Source organism: Desmodus rotundus, chromosome 12 (assembly GCF_022682495.2).
Source record: "Desmodus rotundus isolate HL8 chromosome 12, HLdesRot8A.1, whole genome shotgun sequence".
In the NCBI taxonomy this organism is placed as follows: domain Eukaryota; kingdom Metazoa; phylum Chordata; class Mammalia; order Chiroptera; family Phyllostomidae; genus Desmodus; species Desmodus rotundus.
The window spans coordinates 29,995,030-30,015,185 of NC_071398.1; the positions used below are offsets into that span (position 1 = coordinate 29,995,030).

The 20,156-nt window shown below is 47.0% G+C and overlaps 1 protein-coding gene across 2 annotated transcripts in view; it reads right to left on the reverse strand.

Moving 5' to 3' along the window:
- Positions 1-347: 347 nt before the first annotated feature.
- Positions 348-20,156, reverse strand: part of FBXO31 (F-box protein 31) — a 63,661-nt gene continuing 43,852 nt past the window's right edge. Inside the window, exons 12-15 of one of the 2 annotated variants that reach the window (XR_011650705.1) lie at positions 19,123-19,243; positions 14,756-14,807; positions 3,699-3,909; positions 348-1,746 (exon numbers count right to left, since the gene is read on the reverse strand). The gene's annotated coding sequence lies outside the window, so the exon portion shown is untranslated. Of the gene's footprint in view, positions 1,747-3,698; positions 3,910-14,755; positions 14,808-15,290; positions 16,563-19,122; positions 19,244-20,156 lie in introns of those variants that run through there. The other variant, XR_008425830.2, reaches the window with a different exon arrangement.

Here is a 20,156-nt window from a genome sequence, read left to right on the forward strand (position 1 = left end):
GGCACCACTAATCTATTCTCCATTTCTATAATTTTATCTTTCAAACAATGTTATGTAGGATACCTAGATATCCACATGCAAAATAATGAACCCAGACCCCTACCTCAAACCATGTAGAAACATTACAAAAGTTAACTCAAAATACATAAAAAATCTAACTGTAGGAGTTAAGCTATGAATCTCTTAAGAGACAACTAGGTAAGTCTTTGTGAAGTTGGATCTTTGCGAACTTGTTAGGCAAAGGTTTCTTAGAAATGACCATATGACCTAGAGCACAAGCAACCTCAGATAAAACAGAAAATTGACTTTACTGAATTTACAAACTTTTATACTTGAAAGGATATCAAGAAAGTGAAAAGGCACACACAGAATAGGAGAAAATATTTTCAAATGATATGTCTGATAAATATCTAGTATCCAGAATACATACATAACACAAATTCAACATAAAAAATAATCCAATTAAAATATATACAATAGTTTTGAATAGACATTTTTCCAAAGAAAATATACAAATGGTCAAAAAGCATATGAAAAGATGCTCAACTTCACTAGTCATTAGGGAAATGCAAGTTAAAACCACAATGAGATACTATTCACACCCACAAGGATGGCTAGAATAAAACCGAGAGATGAGTGTTGGAGAGGAAGTGGACAAATCCAAGCCCTCATGCCTCACTAACAGGAATATAAAATATAAAATCAGTTTTTTACTATGGAAAACTGAGACAGTTCCCCAAAACATTCAGCAGAATTACCATATGACCCAGCATTCCTAGGTACACACCCAAAAGAAATAAAAATATGTTCACATAGAAACTTGTGCACAAATAGTCACAGCAGCACTAGTCACAGTAGCCAATGAGTGGAAACAACCCAAAGGTCCACCAACTAATGAACGGATAAACAGGATGTGATCTGTCTGTGTGATGGAATATTATTCAGCCATAAAAAAGAATGGAAACACTGATACCTGCTACAATGTGGGTGAGCCTTGAACACGTCAAGCTAAGTGAAAGAAACAGACACAAAGCAGCCATATAGTACATTATTACACTTGTGTGAAGTGTGCAGAATAGGAAATAGCAGAAGCAGGTTAGTGGTTTCAGGGGCTGAGGAAGGCAGGGAGGAGGAGTGGCTGCTTGGCAGGTAGAGGGTTTCTTTTGGGGGTGATGAAAAATATGTAGAATTAGATCATGGTAAATATACTTAAAACCACTGTATCATAACTTTAAAAAGTATATTTTATGATATGTGAATAGTATCTCAGCTTTAAAAATTCAATTCACATACAGTTTTATGCTCTTTACAGTGAGAGCCACCTGAAACAGATGCTAAAACCATGTCAGGTCCCTCCTGCCGAGGGTCTGCTGTCTGCAGCAGAGAGCAGGGGAACTTGGAAATGGCCCCCACCCCACAGGGACACAGAGGTAGAGGACAAGTCACTCCTTCATGAGGGAAAATCATTATCAATAAAAATGGCCACTCCAGAGTTTCACAAATAACATGTACTGACCACATTTATAACAGAATCTCACCCACATTCACAGAATCTCCATACAACCAAGAATCCCCTGATGATAAGCAATTTGGATGGAATCTTGGGTGAGAACGAAGTGATCTGAGAAAACGGTGGCTGTCAGAGTCTCTCCTTGATTTGAAGACCTTTGCTATGGGTATGATTGACATTTTTGTTGATGTTCTGATAGTAGCTGAAGATCCCAATTTCAAGCCTCCCAAAAATGGCTGGAAAGCAAAGAGAAAGGCAGTTACCAGGACGTTTTCCCCAGCTGAGCATACACAGCCCTTGCAGCACCTGTCAGGAAGCCTCCATGGGGAGGACTGTGGCGGGTCCCCCACAGTGGAGGGGGTGCCCCCAGGTCCCCAGTGTGCTCAGTCCTAAGGAGCTCAGGCAGGAGAGGGATGCGGGGAGGCGACACCAGAGTGTAGTCTTAGCTGCTCACTTCCCCGCTACTGGATTTCAGGAGAGCCACTCAACCCCTCAGAGCCCACTCTGTCCTTCTGCAGCAAGGAGGGGAGTCCCAGCTTTGCAGAACTGGAGAAGAATGGAATGACATGAAAGCTACAGCAGGTGTGATCGAGAAGGCGAGTGCTGGACCACTGCTCCTTGGGGCTCCCCGTTGGGAAGGTTCTGAGCTCGCCCGCCCACCTGAGGCCTCCTCAGTTCTAGCAAGTCTCTGCCAGGCCATCTGATGGGCGACTGGTGGCTTCTCCTCAGATAAGCTGGTTGTGTTAGTTTGGGGTACCTCACAGGGCATCCCACCTACACTCCAGCCAGGCAGGATCTCTCCAAACAGTGGACCACTGCCGGCATCCGCAATTCTCCTTGTGGCCTACCCTGACCAGCTACTTAACACTCAAGTTTCTTTGTTTGCTCTTCCCAGAGTGGGCAGAGGGGAGTCCAACTAAATTTGACATCGAGTTAGCAAGCGTAAAAACAAAGATGATCTTCACGAAAAGCAAAGGGGGAAAGTCGCACAGTGCTGCCCTACGCATGGTCACAGGTCAGACCAAGCTGGCAGACCCCCTGCCCGGCCCCTTCCTGCGAGCACAGGCCCTGCAGTTGCGGCCCAGGTCACTCCTAAGTGAACGTGCATCACAGGGTTGTCTGTTACCCCAGGGAGTCCAACACCAGGGAACAGACAAGCAGGACACAGGGCAGAGGGACTTCCACTTCTGGCCACGGCAGAGTGACAAAGACAAAGCTAACCTGCCGAAAACTAGACAACTGGGGAAACAATACCTACAACTGTTTTCGGGTACCAGACATTTTCTAGAATATTCCCCTTACAATTACATGGACGAGGCAATTAAAAAGCAAATAAGTTAAAACATGTAAATTAGAATTGCATAAATTTACATATTAATATGTATCTGTATGTCATCTATTTACACCGTGGTGTGTTAGAAAGGAGTTGGGCTGGATAGGGATAATGTTTGGGAAACATGAGTGAACTAGGGCAGGGGAAGTTCAGAGGAGGAGGAAGGGGAGGAAGACTTTTTCAGAGGAGACTGAAGGAAGAAGCTGGATGTGGGGAGGCCCCAGCTTGAACCCCAGAGTCACCCTGGAGGCTCCTGCAGGAGGGACTCAGCAGCTTCCGGGTGAGAATATGGAACCTGGTCACGGTTTGTGGGGTCCAGACTGGGTCAGGGCTTTCCGACATGGAGCCTCTGTGGTTGGGGCAGGGCTGGGGGACAGGCAGCCAGTCCCCACCCCGAATGTGTGCTCCAGCCCCAGAGGGCCCGTGGGACGAGCTGGCTCTAAGATACACTTCTAACGCTGACGCGATGAAAACGTATGGGGACTAGAGCTGGTGGTCTTTGGGGGCCAGAGAATTGTAGAACTGGGTGACAGAGAAGAGGTGAAGAAAAAAGGGTGGGCAGCCCCAAGGTGTCCCAGTCCCCACCATCAGCTCTATCATATCTGCGTGGCTCTTCTCATTCCAGCCAGGTTATCATATTATCATATTAACCTGGCTGGAATGAAAAGGCACCTGCATTGGGTATGAACAAAACTCTGGACAGTGATAACAACACCCATTTGTCACCCTTTTGTTGAACTACAGCCAAGTTCTCCCACATCCTAGACTCAACTAAACCCCAGCAGACCCTGGGGGAAGCAGCCCAGGGAGTGAGATGGGCCCAGGACACCTCTGCCCCCACCCAAGCCTGCTTACCGAATGACAGCAATGACCCTCCAGACATCCTGGAGGAAGGCCAGGAGGCCGAGGCAGAGAAGCAGTAGGGAGGTCTGGGGACCCTCTCCCCTCCCCTGGGCCAGCGGTCCATCCTGGTGAGGGGCCTGAAGCTGCAGACACTTGAGGCAGAGGCATCTGTTGCAGCAGATCCACCATCTGTTATGCCGGAAGCGTGAGTCCAGGGGGGTTTCTAGGCAGAGAAAGCAGGTGAGGCCCCACCTGGGTGTGAGGACAGGCCCATCCTACGTTTGTACATTGCACACTGGACAACCCTCCAGAACCCAGGGCAGGAGGCCAAGTGTCCCAGCAAGGGTGGTCACAGCCCCAGGGTGTGGATGCTGAGCCAGCACTCCTGGAGATGAAGAGGGCTGTTTACTCATTTCAAGGGTGATCGTGGGGCCCCCTGGCTGTTTTTTCAGTCTTTATCTTTTAGAGCTGCATACTGAAATATTTATGGATGAAAGGAAGCAATTCAGCTGGGATCTGCTTCACATTAATCGTTTTCTTTTCTTTTTGTTCTTTTTTTTTTTTTTTTTTGAGGGGTAAACAGAGTGGGTGAGGTGCGGGTGAATCCAGGTTGGTGAGGAGCTGATGACTGGACGAGGGCGATGGGAACATGGGGTTTATCTGCGTATTTGAAGTCTCCCATAACTAACAGTGAACAGCAACCACAACCACCAGTGAGATTCCAACGACTCCACCCCCCTGACACGCTCCAGCTTGCTCAAGACCTGCTGTGTTCAACACGTGGCCTTCTGGTATTACAACTCATTTATTTTTATTATACTATTAATATGCTGTACAATAAAATGTACACTCTAATTATACTGATACAAAGGTGCACTGTTAATATAAAATGTAACAAATGTATTTTCTGTATAAGAAATTTAACTGCAAAAGCATAGAGAAGAAAAGTATATAAGCCCTCTCTTTACAAGGAAAATACAGGAAAAGAAATATGGATTTTCTTTTTAAAATAGAAATAGATATGAGGCCCAGAGAAACACATTTTTCAGTCCTCTGTGTGAAGCGCGGGAAGAGACACGTGCTAATTCTCCTTGTGCGGTGAGGCTGCCCTCTCAACCGTGGCCTGTGGCCCCTCGGAGGGCTTGGAACATTGTGAATATAAACTGCCTGAAGTATAAAATGGTGGCTGGAGTAAAAGTTGATACTGTTTTTAACAATATATCAGTTGATACATATGATTCAATAATAAACTGAACTTTTAGCTTTTCTCAAAGACACAGAATAACATTAAAAGCTAAAAACAACCAATAAAAACAAACCCATAAATGTGTGTGATTATATGGTCAGAATAGCAGTTGCTCGTACTGTTCTTCTGCTGGTGTAGAGTTTTTTAAATAAAGTGATTTTTGGCTCTTTTACCTGAAACTAGAGCCAACACCTTGCTTCCTGTTCAGTTCATTATGCATCCCGTCTCTCTTTGTGGGGACTTTACCTACCCTCTTCCCGGCCTCATGGGTTACCATCAACTGTCAGCTCAGACACACACCACCCAGCCCTTATCTACACCCTACCAGGGCTTCGATTTGTGAATGCACATTAATGGAGCCCTACTGTACGGACCACAGAGACTTGCTTCTGTTCTCTCTGGTGCAATGTGCCAGGGGGCCCACTTCATTGTCCCTAACAGCTGGACACTCTAGGTGCCACGTTTCCGATACACCCCCACTGATGTCCATCCTCCCACCGAGAGGTGCTTATGTTGTTTCCAATATTTTGCCGTGGACATCACTGGCTGCAGGCAGACGTGCACGTGGGAGTGTCTCCAGACACAACCCAGACGTGGGCTCGCTGGATTAGGTTAGCCCCATCATGAAATTTGATAGACACCTTCAAATCACCCCCCTGGCAAAGGCTGTGACAGTCCCCACTCCTCCTCATTCTGTTGCTTTTATAATCAGGAAAAATGTGAATCTTTTGCAACACGAAGAGGTGGGTGTGTTGGGTAGTGGCCGTTCATTTCCCAAGCACTCTCCCACCTAGCGCATCTTGGGCCCTGACAGGGCCACTCAAATCATTCGCCCCTCACTGGAACCCTGGCGACCTCTCGGACCCATCCTTCCCCTCCTGTGTGTACAGAATCCGCCAAGCGGTGCCCACTACGCAGTCTGGCTGCAGCATGCCAAGGGAGGACGTGGCACAAGCCCACAGCACACACCCACTCCTTCACTCACATGCAGTGCTGAGAAAGCAGACAGGTCGCCGTCGGCACTGGAAAGGCACTTTGAGAGCAAGTCCAACCCACTTGTTTTACAGACAACAAATGGGACGGTCAGGGCGCAGATGCCACCTACTCGTGCAGTGTGACATGAGTGTGTAACTGAATCTACGTACTGGGCCACAAATATGCACGTACATGAATACACTTTGTCATGAATATATACTGCATCGTGAACATATGACTGTGTGTATTATGTCACACATGTATGAATGTGCACATAAGAGGTCACAAACATGAATGTACAGAGATAGAACACATGGTATGTCATGACTATACAATGTGGGAATGTGTACTATGTCATGAAAATATAAATATACTGTCATAAATCTATGTATATACAACACACACACACTATGACAAATTATAGATGGTTAGAGCTTTAAAAAAACACTTTAAATGCCATCCAGCTCCAAAAAGAAAAAAGAAGATTTTAAAAATACCATCTAAGTCCCGATTGCAAATTGGTTTCATCCTAAAGCCAATGCTGAGAGATTGGTAGAGGTTGAGGCTTCCCTGGGGTCACTGGGAAAAGATGGCGGGTGACTAGTGACGCCTGATGACAGTCAGGGCAGGAGAAGTGCTGTGTGTGCCAGTTTATTGATATGTCTGTGTTGCAGGCATCCGGGATGACAGAAGTCTCCACATGCCCATCCTGATGGTCAGGAGACCCCACCTTCCCAGGGCAGACTTAGCTTTGATGCCTTTAAAACTCTGCCGCCTTTTTGCCACCTAAAAGAAAAGCATGTGGGCAAACGTGTCCACCCCAGTGAGCCGTGGGGGGACTAATTTGGTCTAGAAACCTCCAAAGGGAGCATGCCCAGTACAAAATGCCAGCCCGGTCTCCTTTTAAAAGGACTCTGGGCCTTAATTCTGGGGACAGTTTACTGCCTGATGATGGAAAACCAGCACCTGGAATGTGGGGGAAGGCAGGAAGGAAGCCCCCAACTACCACCCAGGGCACACATGGGAGGAAAGGAGCCGGGATGCGAGGATGGCTGGACCTGGCCAACCTGCACTCACTGCCTTGGAACCCAGAGCTCTGGAGGAGCTGAACAGAGCAAAGAGTGAGGACAGAAACTCGGCAATGGTCCTTCCTTGACACCCTCCCTCCCACCACCACCCTCCATGCCTGTCAGGGCTGAGGCTAGGAGCACAGGATGCTCAGACAGGCCAGGAGAGTTGGAAAGGGGTGAGGGAGGAGGGGGTGCAAAGGAGGAGGCAAGGAGATGAGCATATAAGGCAGGTGGCAGAATAGAGAGAAGAGGAGGTGGAGGTGGGAGAGGAGAAGGTGGCAGGAGAAATGGTGGGTAAGAGGCAGCAGAGACAGGCACTCTCTTCAGAGGGCAGTGTACCCCCTTCCCAAGCCCCACCAGGACACATGGCCTGGCCCCATCCCATACGCTACCTCTGTGCTGCTTTGCCGTGGCTTTCAAAGGACCCCTCCCCACAGGACACCAGTGGAGGCCTCTGTGGGGTAAGAGCCCAGCATCCTCTCCCCTCACCTCAGGATCCCTCCCAAGGCCCACCCTCACTCACATGCCTCATTGCTGTAAAAGCCCCCCTCTTATCTTCTTGTAAGACCTCACAACCTGGGGCACCCAGTATGGCATCACAGCCTGATCCCTAGGCACTGGAAAGTGGCCCCCAAAGTGGTGACTTGGGGAGGGGCACACCTTGGTGGCTTTGGGGATATCAACCAGGACCATCTTTTGGATCTAACAGAGAGGAAGGGAAGAGAAGGTCCAAAGGGGCATGGAGCTGTGCCCCAGACAAACAGCCTCAGGGACAGAGGCTGGTGAGCTCCTCTCTACATGCTTCCCACAAGCACAACCAACCCCCCAGCTGAGGGAGCAGGTCCCCACTTCATAACATTCTGGGGCAGGAGGCACCAGCACCTCTGTGGTCCCCCTGCCCCTACGACCCACCACCTGCAGGGGCAGGACACAGAGGACACACAGGTTGGAGGCAGAGACCTGGCTCTGTCCTGAGCCTGGCAGCCCCCAGGAGCAGCCCTTGGGCACAACATTCAGCCCCCCAAGCCTCAGCATTCTCAGCCTCACAGAGGGCTCTGCTAGCATTTTGACAACATTGATCAGAGTCTCAAATGACTGTCTTTGATCCAGCAATCCACCCCTGGACTGTATCCCAGGGGGCTCGTGTGCATTTGCAAAATGTGTGCACAGAACTCTCATTGCAGCATTGGCTGTTGTGACCAAACGGCCTGAATGCCCACCAATAAGGAACAATAAATGACAGGACAGGGCACAGGAGGAAGTGGTGTGGCCTTTGGCAACAATAAGACAGTCTAGTCTATCAGGATGTGACGTTAAGTGGGAAGTGCAGCCTTGTAAGTGCAGCATGCTACCATTTGCATTTTTAAAAGAATATATGTGTCATATTGCTCTTATATGAGTTGTGGTGGGCCATATTCAGTTCCTCACCCCTCCCTGGAGACTCCCCTTTGCCATGTGACTCTGCAGATCCTTCCAGTGGGGACAGGGTAGACCCCACCCTCAGCTTTGGTTCAACCAGGCACTGGATTGGCAGCAGCAGGAGGAGGGAGGACAGCAGCCAGATATGGACTTGGGCCAACAGATGCTTGCACGTTTCCAGCTGCCCTCGCCCCTGTCGTTGCCACGAGAAGACCATGCCTGAGCAAGCCCACCAGCTCCAAGATCAGAGACATGTGGGGCTCAGCTGCCCAGCAGAGGCCCCTCAGATACACAAGTAGTGACAGTGACTGGGGGGTCCAAGCCAGGAGTTTGGGTGACTTGTTACAGATCACTGGTGATCATGCTGGATTTCCAAGTACATGCTCATGTCACACATTATAGAAAATAACAAAAACTACTCTGAGTGACCCTGTTGACTTCCCAAGGCTGTGGGGAGCACCAGGCGGCCTGTGTGAGATGTGCAGCAAAGTACAGATGACTCTGCAGGGGAAGGGCTGAGGTATCCAAGGACTCAAGCAAAGAAGTTGTAACAAGGCCTGGAGCACTCGGGACCCTCCCCCACCTCTGCACCTCTTTCTACCATAGCACAGTCACCCCTTCACCTGGGACCCTTTGGCCAGCAGGAGGAGGCCACTCTGGCCAGTTCTACCCAATCCACTAAGCACTTGCTGAGTGCATGCTCCATGGCAGGCGCTGTGTTAGAAGCACATAAAACCCCACCTGGCCCACGGGGGTCAGTACACCACACCATCCATGAGAAATAATAAATGTCAGGATGAAGGGGAGCAGAAGGAGATGGGAAAGCATTCCAACCCAGAGAAGCCTTTCCAAGGAAGTGTCACTAAGCCAAGCCAGGGGGCTGGCTAGGGGGAGAAGGCAGCAGAAGAGCAGGTGGCTGTTTGAGAGCCCTGGAGGATGTGGATAACAGAACCACCTTTATGGGGCAGACCTCACAGGTTGTCTGTACAGCAATCACTTCCTCTCTCTTGGTAAAAGAACCCAATTTTGCTAATGGAGCTAAGTGCCCCATCCCAAGCGATCAGCATCAGCCAGTTGGCACTTTGCCAGGGATGGGTCTGGGGTGAAGTCAAAGAGATGAAAGAGAAATTGACTGGGATTTCTGAAAACATTTTATTCTGCATTTTTAGTACTGCCCTCACTGCATGCTCCTTGGACAGTAGCTCAACCCCAAGAAAAATATCTGAGAATTTTTTTATCCCTGATAAGAAAGAGGATGGGAGAGTAAGCTTTCTATGCTCTCCTATGAACTTTCTGCTGTGTGCATTGCAGTGTAAGAAAGAGACTCACAGCCACCACCTAGAAACATTAGTGGTGACAGCTGACATTCTGAGCAGAAGGATGAAAAGAAACTGGGTCTTGAAGACACCGTTAAGTCATAAACCAATCCTGGAAGAATCTTCTGCCAAAGACGCTGGGTGAAATCACTGTCATTTTTCTGTATTTCCAATGTAACACATTCTCTCTGATGGAAATCAGAGCCCCTGGGGAATAGGAGCCCCTGGGACAAGCAGAAGTGGGGCTGGGGAGCCAAGCAGAGGCAAGATCCGCAAGGACCCCAGTGGCTGTGTCAGGCAGTGGGATCGATACTCAGGAAATGGGAAACTCTGGGGGAGTGACAGGACCAGATCCATGGCTCTAAAACGCACAGGGCTCCAGGGCAGAAAATGGGCAGTCAGAGCTAGAGGGGAAGGAGGTAGGGAGAGCAGCTAGGAGGCTGGGCAGTCACTGTGGTGAGACATGCTGGCACCCTGACTTCCCTATTCCTTCCATCCCGCTTAGAGGCACCTCCTTCCGGTCCCAGCAGCACACCTCAGTAGGGGCTAGACTCAGAGCCAGAGACCTGGATTCTAATCCATGATCTACTGTGGACTGACTATGTGACCTAAGACATGGGCCTGTCCCTCTTTGGACCTCAGTTTACCCATCTGCTAAAGGGGTATGATAATACCTGCCCTGCCCAACTTTAAATGATACAATAACTTGTGGCTTTCATCACTGCCTAGAACAGTATGACCTAGTTTATCTTGATGTCACTGACCCCTTCTTTGAGAGTTTATTAAAAAACAAGAAATGAGAGAGATGGCATCACTACAGATTCTACTGATATTAAGAGGGCAATAAAAGAGAGCATTATGAACAACATCATGCCAATAAATTCAACAGCTGTGACCTAATGGAGAAATTCCTTGAGAGACACAAACTACTAAAGCTTACTCAAGAAGGAACAGATAACCTAAATGGCTCTGTATTTATGAGATAAATTAAATTTGTAGTTAAAACCTTCCCACAAAGGAAGTTCCAGGCCCATATGGCTTTATTGGCAAATTCTTCCAAACACTCAAAAGAGAAATATTGCTAATTTTACACAGAGTCTTTCAGAAAAATGATGGTATACTTTCCAACTCATTTTACAAAGCCAGCATTACCTTAATACAAAAACAAATGCAGTACAAGATAAGTGCAGACCAATGTTCCTCATGAATACAGATGCAAAAATTCTAATCAAATATATCAAAAGTATAATACAACATGATTAGATCAGGTTTATCCTAGGAATTTGAAAACTAATCAATTTAATTCATCATATTAACAAACCAAAAAAGAAAAACCATATGATGATCTCAATAGACAAAGGCAAAAGCCAACATTCATTTCTGATAAAAGCTCTCGGCAAACTAGGAATGCATAGGGAATTTTCTCAGCCCTATCAGGGCATTTAAACTTAGAGCTAATTTTCACCATTAGGGTTCTCACCATTAATTATAACTGTCATTAATGGTGAAAACCCTCGAAGATCAGGAAAAAGACAAGGATGTCTTGTCTCCTCATTGTACTCAACAGTGTACTGGAAGTTCTAGACACTGTACTAGGCAAAAAAATTAATAAAAGGCATCCAGCTTGGAAAGGAAGAAATAAAACCATGTTGATCTGCAGGTGACAAGATCATCTATGTAGGAAATCTGATGGAATCTACAAAAAAAGATACTAGAATAAGTGAGTTTAGCAATATTGTGGGATAAAAGATCAAAATACAAAAATCAATGGTGTTTCTAAATACAATGAGAAATCATAAATTTAATTTTGAAAACAATGTTATCAAAAATATGAAATACAAAATGGAGCTCTCTTTTAACTCAGCAACTCCACTTCTGGGAATTTGTCTGAAGAAACCTGAAACTGTAATTCAAAAAAATATAGGCACCCCTATGGTCATAGCAGCATTATTTACAATTGCCAAGATTTGGAAGCAGCTCAAGTGCCCATCAGTAGATGAGTGGATAAAACAACTATGGGACATTTACACGATGGAATACTACTTGACCATAAAAAAGAATAAAATTTTACCCTTTGGGACAGTATGGATGGACTTGGAGAACATTATGCTAAGTGAAATAAGCCAGTCAGAGAAAGACAAATACCATATGATTTCACACATATGTGGAATCTGATGAACAAATTGAACTAACAAGCAAAATAGAGACAGACTCACAAAGAGCAGGAGACAGCTATGGGGTGGGAAGGTTAGAGGGTGGCAGATGGAGAAAAAAAAAAAAAAGAACACATGGACACAAACAACAGGGTGGTGATTGCATTAAGCTTGAACATTCCTTCACAGAAACTATTCAGATGATTCAGAAGGCCACAGCTATGGGCAACTGATGATTGGCAGCTTCATCAACACAACACTCCTGCTCATGCATCATGTCTCATGCAGTTTTTGGCAAAACATCAAATCACCCAGATGATTCAGCCCCCTTACAGCCCAGATTTGGCACCCTGCCACTTCTGGCTTTTCCCAAAACTAAAACCACCTCTGAAAGGGAAGAGATTGCAGACCTTCAATGAGATTCAGGAAAATACAATGGGGTAGCTGATGGCAATTGGGAGAACTGTGTGAGGTCCCAAGGTACCTACATTGAAGGGGCCTGAGGCATCATTGTCCTGTGTACAATGTTTCTTGTATCTTGTATCTTCTTCAATAAAAGTCTCTATTTTTCATAACACGTGGCTGGATACATTCTGGACAGACCTCATATAATGTTACAGCAACAAGACATCCATATGCAAAAAAAAGTAACTCAATACACACCTCATACCATATACAAAAATTAACTTAAAATAGACCACAGTAACTAACATGAACTGTAAACTATAAAACTTCTGGAAGAAAACATGGAAGAAATCTTTCTCATCTTGGATCAGACAAAAATTTCTAGAAATGTTTAGAAAGCAGAATCCACTGCTTGCTGGGGGTGGGCACACCTAAGCACAATCCAGAAAAAGGTCAAATTGATAAATTGGACTTCATCAAAATTTAAAACTTCTGCTCTTTGAAAAATTAAGAGGATAAAAAGACAAGCCAAAGACATGGAGATAATATTTGCTCATTGAATATCAGACAAAGAACTGGCATCCAGAATATATAAAGAACTCTCAAAACTCAGTAATAAAAATGAATAGCCCATTTTTTCTAAATGGGCAAAGTATCTGAACAGACACACGTCAAATAAGATCTGCAAAATCATATGAAGAGACGTCAACACGGTTTGTCATAGTAGAATTACTAATGAAAACCACAATGAGATAAGATGGCTAAAATTTAAAAGACTGACCAAACCAAGTGTTAGCAAGGATGTGGAGAAACTTGAACGTTATGCTACTGAAGGGGACGTAAAATGGCACAACCACTTTGGAAAACCAGTTGATAGTACAGATCTACCATTATGATCCAGCAATTCCATTCCCAGGCATTTGCCCAAGAAAAATGAAGGCATGTTAATACAATACAAAGACTTGTACACAAATGTTCATAGCAGCTTTATTTATAGTAGACAAAACTTCTGAAAGCGATCCAGTGTCTTTCACTGAACAAAGGATAAACTGTAGTCCATTCATATAATGGGAACACTAATCGGCAGTAAAAAGGAATGAACTATTTATACACACAGCCACATGGATGAATCTCAAAAATAACTGTGGTGAGTGAAAGAAGCCAGACCAAAATATATATATACTATATGATTAAATTTATATAAAACTCAAGAAAATGTGAACTAATCTATAGCAACAGAAACAGATCATGGTTGCCAGGGGAGGATGGCAGGGCAGGAAGAGTTAGATGGGAGTTACAAAGGGGCATAAGGAAACCCTTTAGGGTTGTGCATATATACATTATCTCAATGGTGGTGGTGTATACATATGTCAATACTTAGCAACTGTATACTTTACATATGTGCAGTTTATCATATGTCAACCATAATTCCATAAATCTGTTCTTTAAAAGAATCTGGTTATAAAAACCACAAACTATCTTCCACAAATTTTAAAATATCATTCATATAATACTGATAATTCTTATGCTTCTGAGGGGTTAACTGGTCCCCTTGGACCCAGGTAAAGAACCTCTGGTTCAAGTCACCTACCTGTTTCAGGGTCCCATGGACGGAGGGACCCAGTAAGGTAGTGCTGCCTCAGCCCTGGGCACCTGTAGGCTGCCCCCAAATCTAGACTGGTACCCACAGCAGATGGGCTCTTGGTAAACAGTGCTGGGGATGGGACACATCTGAGCAAGAGCCAGAAAAGACAGAATTGAAAGTGATGCTGCATTTGTAATGTGAGCCAAGGAACTCTCTGGAAGAGTAAATCATTGCTGAGAGAGAGCCAGGGTTGAGGCAGGGTGTCCAAGGGCAGGGACAAGGCCTTGTCTCCGGCTGCAGCTCAGAAAAAGGGAGGCTACCCTGGCTAGTCCTCCAAAGTCATTTAGAGGGGGATCGCCAGAGCCTGCAGAACAGGGGAGCTGGGATTGGTGACCACTTACTGCCACACTGTCATGAGCAAGTCTCAAGTTCCAGCACTGAAAATGGGGAAGTACAACCAACTCTAGTGGGGAGATGATAGCTCTGTTTGTGGTTATGTGTCAAGCTGAATACAGTGTTTTCCATTTGCAAAGACTTCCACATCCATCCCATGTGATCCTCCCCACACCTACAGGCAGGAAGGGGAGGGGAAGTCATCCTCTCCATGGGCAGATGAAGGTGCTGATGCCCACAGCAGATACTTTAAGTGGCAGTGTTGGTTCTCTCCAGCCTCCTGAATACCTGTCTCAAAGTGTCATGAGGAACTGGGGACTAGGGATAGGCAATGGGTAACCCTACAGAGATTTTAGGGGCTCAGCGATGGCCCCTACAACCAGGAACTCCTGTATATGACACATTCTCTCATGAGACGCTGCTTCTAGACCCACATTCTCCACTCTCCCCACCCCAGGAGCATGTTGGGGTTGGGTTGTAAAGTAGCCAAGGGTTTGCTTTGCTTACCGAAAGATCTGTGAGGCACACTTCTTCCTCAAAGGTTTGGAAGTTGCTCTTCCTAGAAAAGAAGAAAAGGAAGGCTTAGAAAGCCCTGGGCTCTGTGTAAATTGGGGACAGGAGTGCGAGGGTGAGGGCCTGGGCCAGCCTTCCTGGAACTGGTTCATATCATTAAACCCCAGGGATGGAAGGGATCATCTTTTCAAGCCTGAGAGGGGGTAGAGGGTGATGATAACAGAAGGTGCGTGCAGGATCATGTGCTAATGTCTGGGGGTTCCCTGATGTTGGGTTATTTCGGAATCCTGCATTCCTGAATCTACTTGCTCAGGCACACTCCAGCTAAACTTGTGCTAGGCACTTTGGGAAAGACAGCAACACTCCAACCCGGTGAGAACTTCCCAAAACATGGAGCTGCCAATCACAACACCTATGATGCTTCATCAGTCACCTCCAAGCTTACTTAGAATACTGGAGAAAAGCATTGTCAATGCTGCACATTTACTTCCTTCCAGCATAAAAACCTGGGTGCTTTGTCTCTGGGATGACAGACTTGGAGTTCCTCATTCTCTCCCCACAAATTGTAGAATGTTGGCCATATGGAATCTCCAGTGGGCATGAATGGAATGTGTCAAAAGTGTTTTGTTATATGGAAACCATAAGAGTGATACAAGTGTTTCTGTGTTTCATTATCAAAATTTTTATTGCTATTTTATTACAACAATAGCTTCAGGTCATTGAGAATTCATCCAGCTAATATTTGAAAACACAGAGAATGTGGGAGGTTGTCCTGCCCAGTGTCCAAGCAGCTGGCTGGTAATGACAGCGTTGCTGTTTCCTTGGGGGACCACGCCCACCTCAGTTCCCTGGTTCCAACCGGCTGGAAGCCTGGACTCCCCAGGCAGGAAAGTTTGGTCCAGCCTATCTCAGACTTTGGCTCGGAATGGTTTTATCTACCAAGTCCAGTGAAACTCATTCTGGGACTTTGCCCTATAATTAACTGGTAAAGACAATCTCCTTTTCTGCTGAGGATATAAGGCTCTAGAGGTCTTGGTGGTCATCTTGCCTCCAAGGGAAAAGCCAGCACACAGGAAAGGGAAGCCGAGAGATGGAAGCAGTCCTTGACCACAGTTCTTGAGCACCTGGATACATCCACGCCGGAAGACCTTCCGCTGACATTCACAATGAAACAAGAAATTGCCCTTTTGTGCACACACACCCACACAACGCCCCCCGCCGCCCCCCACCCGCATCCTCGGCCGTGTACCACAGGTGCCCTTTCCCTCCGCGGCGCTCCGAGGCACCCCCTTCCAGCTCTACAGCCCCTCTGAACGCCCCTCTGAACGCCCCTCTCTGCCCCGCTGATTGGTGGGTCTCCAGCCAATAAAGCGCTGCCTCCCAAGCATGTGCACTTAGATGGTGGCTGATTGGTTCCTGGTGGAACTGACCTCTGAGTCTTGCTGGCCGATAGTCCTGGCGGGGAAGGGAGGTCCGAACCACGCAGTTGGGACCAGCAGCTTCGTCCTCGTTTACCCGCCCAGCGGGCTAGCACGGGTGGGGGTCAGCCTCTGGGTTACTCTTCCTCGTTCTCTCCAGCCCACTAACCCCCGCTGGAAATGACCACTCACCACTTCCGACAGATTGTTCCAGGGGCGCTCCAGGCTGGGGCGGGGGTGGGTCTGTCCCCTGGAAGAAGGAGGTGGGGCCTGCGGCCTTGGTTGGGGGGAGGGGGGGCTTGCAGACGCGGTCCAAAGGTTGGTGTCAACGAGCCAGGCAGCATTTCGGTCTAAGTATATCACACGCAGGATTTGGCATATATCTGTATTTAAAGTTCTAAGTTGTTTTAATGAAATTCGCATTTACCTGTGCATTTAACTGAATCTGACACCCTACCGATGGGCTCAAATTGTGACTTTTAGAGAAATGTGTATTTCTTGAGCAACCTGCAGTCTAAAAGGCTGTGTAACTCAAAACATCTGTCATCCCGAAGGTCCCGCTGCTGTTTTAAACCCTTTGGCCTCTTTTCCTGGGTCCCCTCCCTCTACCCTCACTCCCCTGCACACGTGCGTGCTCTGCAAGGCTGCTAAAATGAAAACAGGATTATGTCTTTATATTTTTGTAAAACCAAATGCATTCTGCCTCTATATGTTCCTCTAGTTTCTCACAAGCTTCAATTTGTATTTCTTGGAAGTGCGTTTTTACACACTTTTAAGTATTTTCATGTTGACTTGAATACTCTCGATAGTATTCAAGTTATTTGCCCAAACCATCATAAAAGGAACTGTAGCCCTGATGGACAACACCCCAATGTGCTGTGTTCTAACCATGGAGCAAACAGGGTGCTCACAGGCACTGCTCAGCTTTCTTGGCTCCACTATTTAACCATGAAGGTGGTGACCTGTGAGGAGGACTGAGTGCCCAAGCCACTACACACGTACATGCTCACCCACATGCTCTTCTGGCCAGCACCCATGCTGATTGGGCAGTGCCCCTACCATATTAGCTGCTAAATATCTGAAGCCTTAACCCCGTATCTGTGTGTTCATAAAAGTCATCACTGGTCTCTTAATAGTTCGTGACAAAATCACCCAGGAATCTCCTCATTAGCCCAGCACTTTATTTCCAGGTAGCTGTCTGGTTTCTGCCCACTTTGGAGCACTCTTGGCAACCCTGCTGTTTCAATTCTCCTGAGCCCACTAGAACACGGCAGTAGCATAGAGGACAGGCTCATGCCCCCCCGGAAGCCTGGCCATTACTACTGGGACAGTCTTGCCCTTTCATGTCAAGAATAGCTCATTGCTGTCCCCATCCCAACCAGGAAGGGCTAAAATTAAAAGGACTGAAGATACCAAGTCTTTGAGGATGTGGCAGGTGGAACCCCCATACATTGCTCATGAAATAGATACAATCGTGTCGGCAAACTGGCGGCACTACAAAACCTAAACTTGAATACTTGATGACAAAGCATTTTCTTGCCCAAGTACAGACCCAAGAGAAATGAGAACTTAAATCCACCAAAAGACATGGGCAAAAACATCCACAGAAATCTGTTAACAGCTCCAAAATGGAGATGACCCAAATGTCCGTAGGAGAACAGATTTTCTTTAAAAATGTATGGCATATTCACTGTGTGACAATAAAAAGTACATACATTCACAGCCCACAACAAAGTAGATGAATTAAGCACACAGACAAAGAAGCCAAACCCCAAAATATGTATGTGATTCCACCTGTATGATGTTGAAAGCCAGGAAACCAATTCCACCACCACACCAGCTGGTGACCTGGAGACCCCACGTACCCTGCTCCAAGTGTTCAGAATGACAAGGGGCCTGATCCCAATCCTTGCCCTGCCTCTTATTCGCTATATATGGCAAATCTCCTAACTTTTCCAAGCCTCAATTTCATCAGTAAACTAGTGATAACCACAGAACCCATCCCATAGGAAGTTTGAGATGGGGTAAGACAGCATGAAAGGTGCTGGAGAGCCAGGCACATCAACCGTCACTACCGGAGTATGGCAAAATCATAACCCGCCCCATTTCCCTTTCTCTTCCCACTTTAAGCAAGGGTTGGCTCATTGCCACTGTCTCTGGGGAGGGAAGTGGGACCAGAGAAGCCTGTGGCTGTCAAACATTTCTGTGCTGGCTCCCATGTCCAAAGTTCCCAGGGAAGGGAGGGAAGAGCAGAGCGAGGGCTTTGAGTCCCTGAGTCCCTGGTGCAGATGGGCACTGTGTTCACCAACCAAGGGTCCCTACATGAGAGCATGAGGAGGACTTGCATTCGGCCTAAGCACTCAGCCTAACTGACTCACCACGGGCATAGAAAAGGGCTCTACAAATCTAAATCCTGTGGCTTAAGTTAAAACATAACTTTAACATAAAATCTAAGTACTATAATTTTTTTAATTTCATGTTCCTTAGTGGGCGACTTCTGTGTTATGTGCCTGGTCCCCACTGGGGGGAGAGCATCCTGTGAGACTCTGCTGCCAAACCCTTACCCTTTCCTCCTGGGATCACATGCTTCATGGTGCCCCTGATTCTCCTCGCCTCCCAGTCTGTGAATAGTGTTCCCTCCTCAATGAGCTGTAAAGCTTCAGCATCATGGGCTCTCTTCTTCACTGTGTCCCCCTGCAATCTGCCAGGAGATGTGGAACCCACCATCATCCTTCTCCTGACTGTCATCAGAGCACTGTGAAAGGGGCACAGCCCAAGCCAGCCAGCCAGGCTCTGAGTTGGTTCATTTTGAAATGCCTGTCACCATCACCTCACCCCCTACCCCCCCGCCCCCCCCACACACACCAAGGACCCACATCCTAGTGCTTTCCTGAGATCACCAGTGTCCTCTAGAAGGCGGGTTCTGAGAAGTGTCTCACTTGCCTATGGCCATCAACGGAAGCTTGCCTTCCAATACAACCATGGAAACTGCGAACAGAGAGAAGCTCTGTGGTGATGAGGAGCATCCACCGGGCTCAGCCAGCCTTCATCTTCATCCTGCATCCTGGAGGGAGCCAGAGGAGAGGACAAGAATTGGCTCTAGGTCCAAGCCTGCCTCCTGGCCGGTCCACATAGTACTCAGCAGGCATTCTCTGAACGACTATCTGAACAAGGGTGTCCTGTAAATTCCTCCTCTGTTGCCTGGGTTCCCAGGTCAGCGTGGCAGCTGCCCTGAGCGTGTCCACGTGTTACCCAACCAAAGTGGAGTTCAGCTGCCTGCTACCACCAGAGGCTGCCTCTAGAGGCAGAGGCTGGTGAGAAAAGAAAGAAGTTTTTGTCTTTTTTTTTTTTTTTTTTTAGAAGTTGCACAATGTGGGAGAATGGCACACTCTTGTCTCAAAGCCCTTCTCCTCCACAAAACCCAGACAAAACCCAGCTGTCTTCAGCAAGACCAAAACAAAAGACAGAGTCCACCCTGACTGGTGTGGCTCAGTTGGTTGGGCATCATCTAGTAAAGTTAAAGGTCACAGGTTTGATTCTTGGTCAGGACACATACCTTGGTTGAGGGTTTGGTCCTAGTTGGGGCACATACAAGAGACAACTGAATGATGTTTCTCTCTTGCAGAGTATTTCTCTCCCTCTCTTTTTTCCCTCCCTTCACTTTTAAAAACAAATAAATAGATAAGACAGAGTCCAGAGTTCCTGTTCCCCTTAAAGTACTGTCCTTTGGGACCCACAGGTGGCTGCGGAGCAGTCAGCCTGGTGTTTAGCTTGTTCCTGGCTGCTCTCCAGCTCCAGACTCTCTTGTTCCTGTATGTGGGGCCAGCATCGCCATAGGCAATGTGGCTTCTAGGGCCACAAGGTCCCACAAACACACCGACCAGTGTGTTCACCAGGTGGGCAAGAACGTTTCTTCATTCCCCTGGGTCTGTATCAGCTGGGGAGGGACCAGGTGCTTTCTTTTGCTTTCAGTGGAT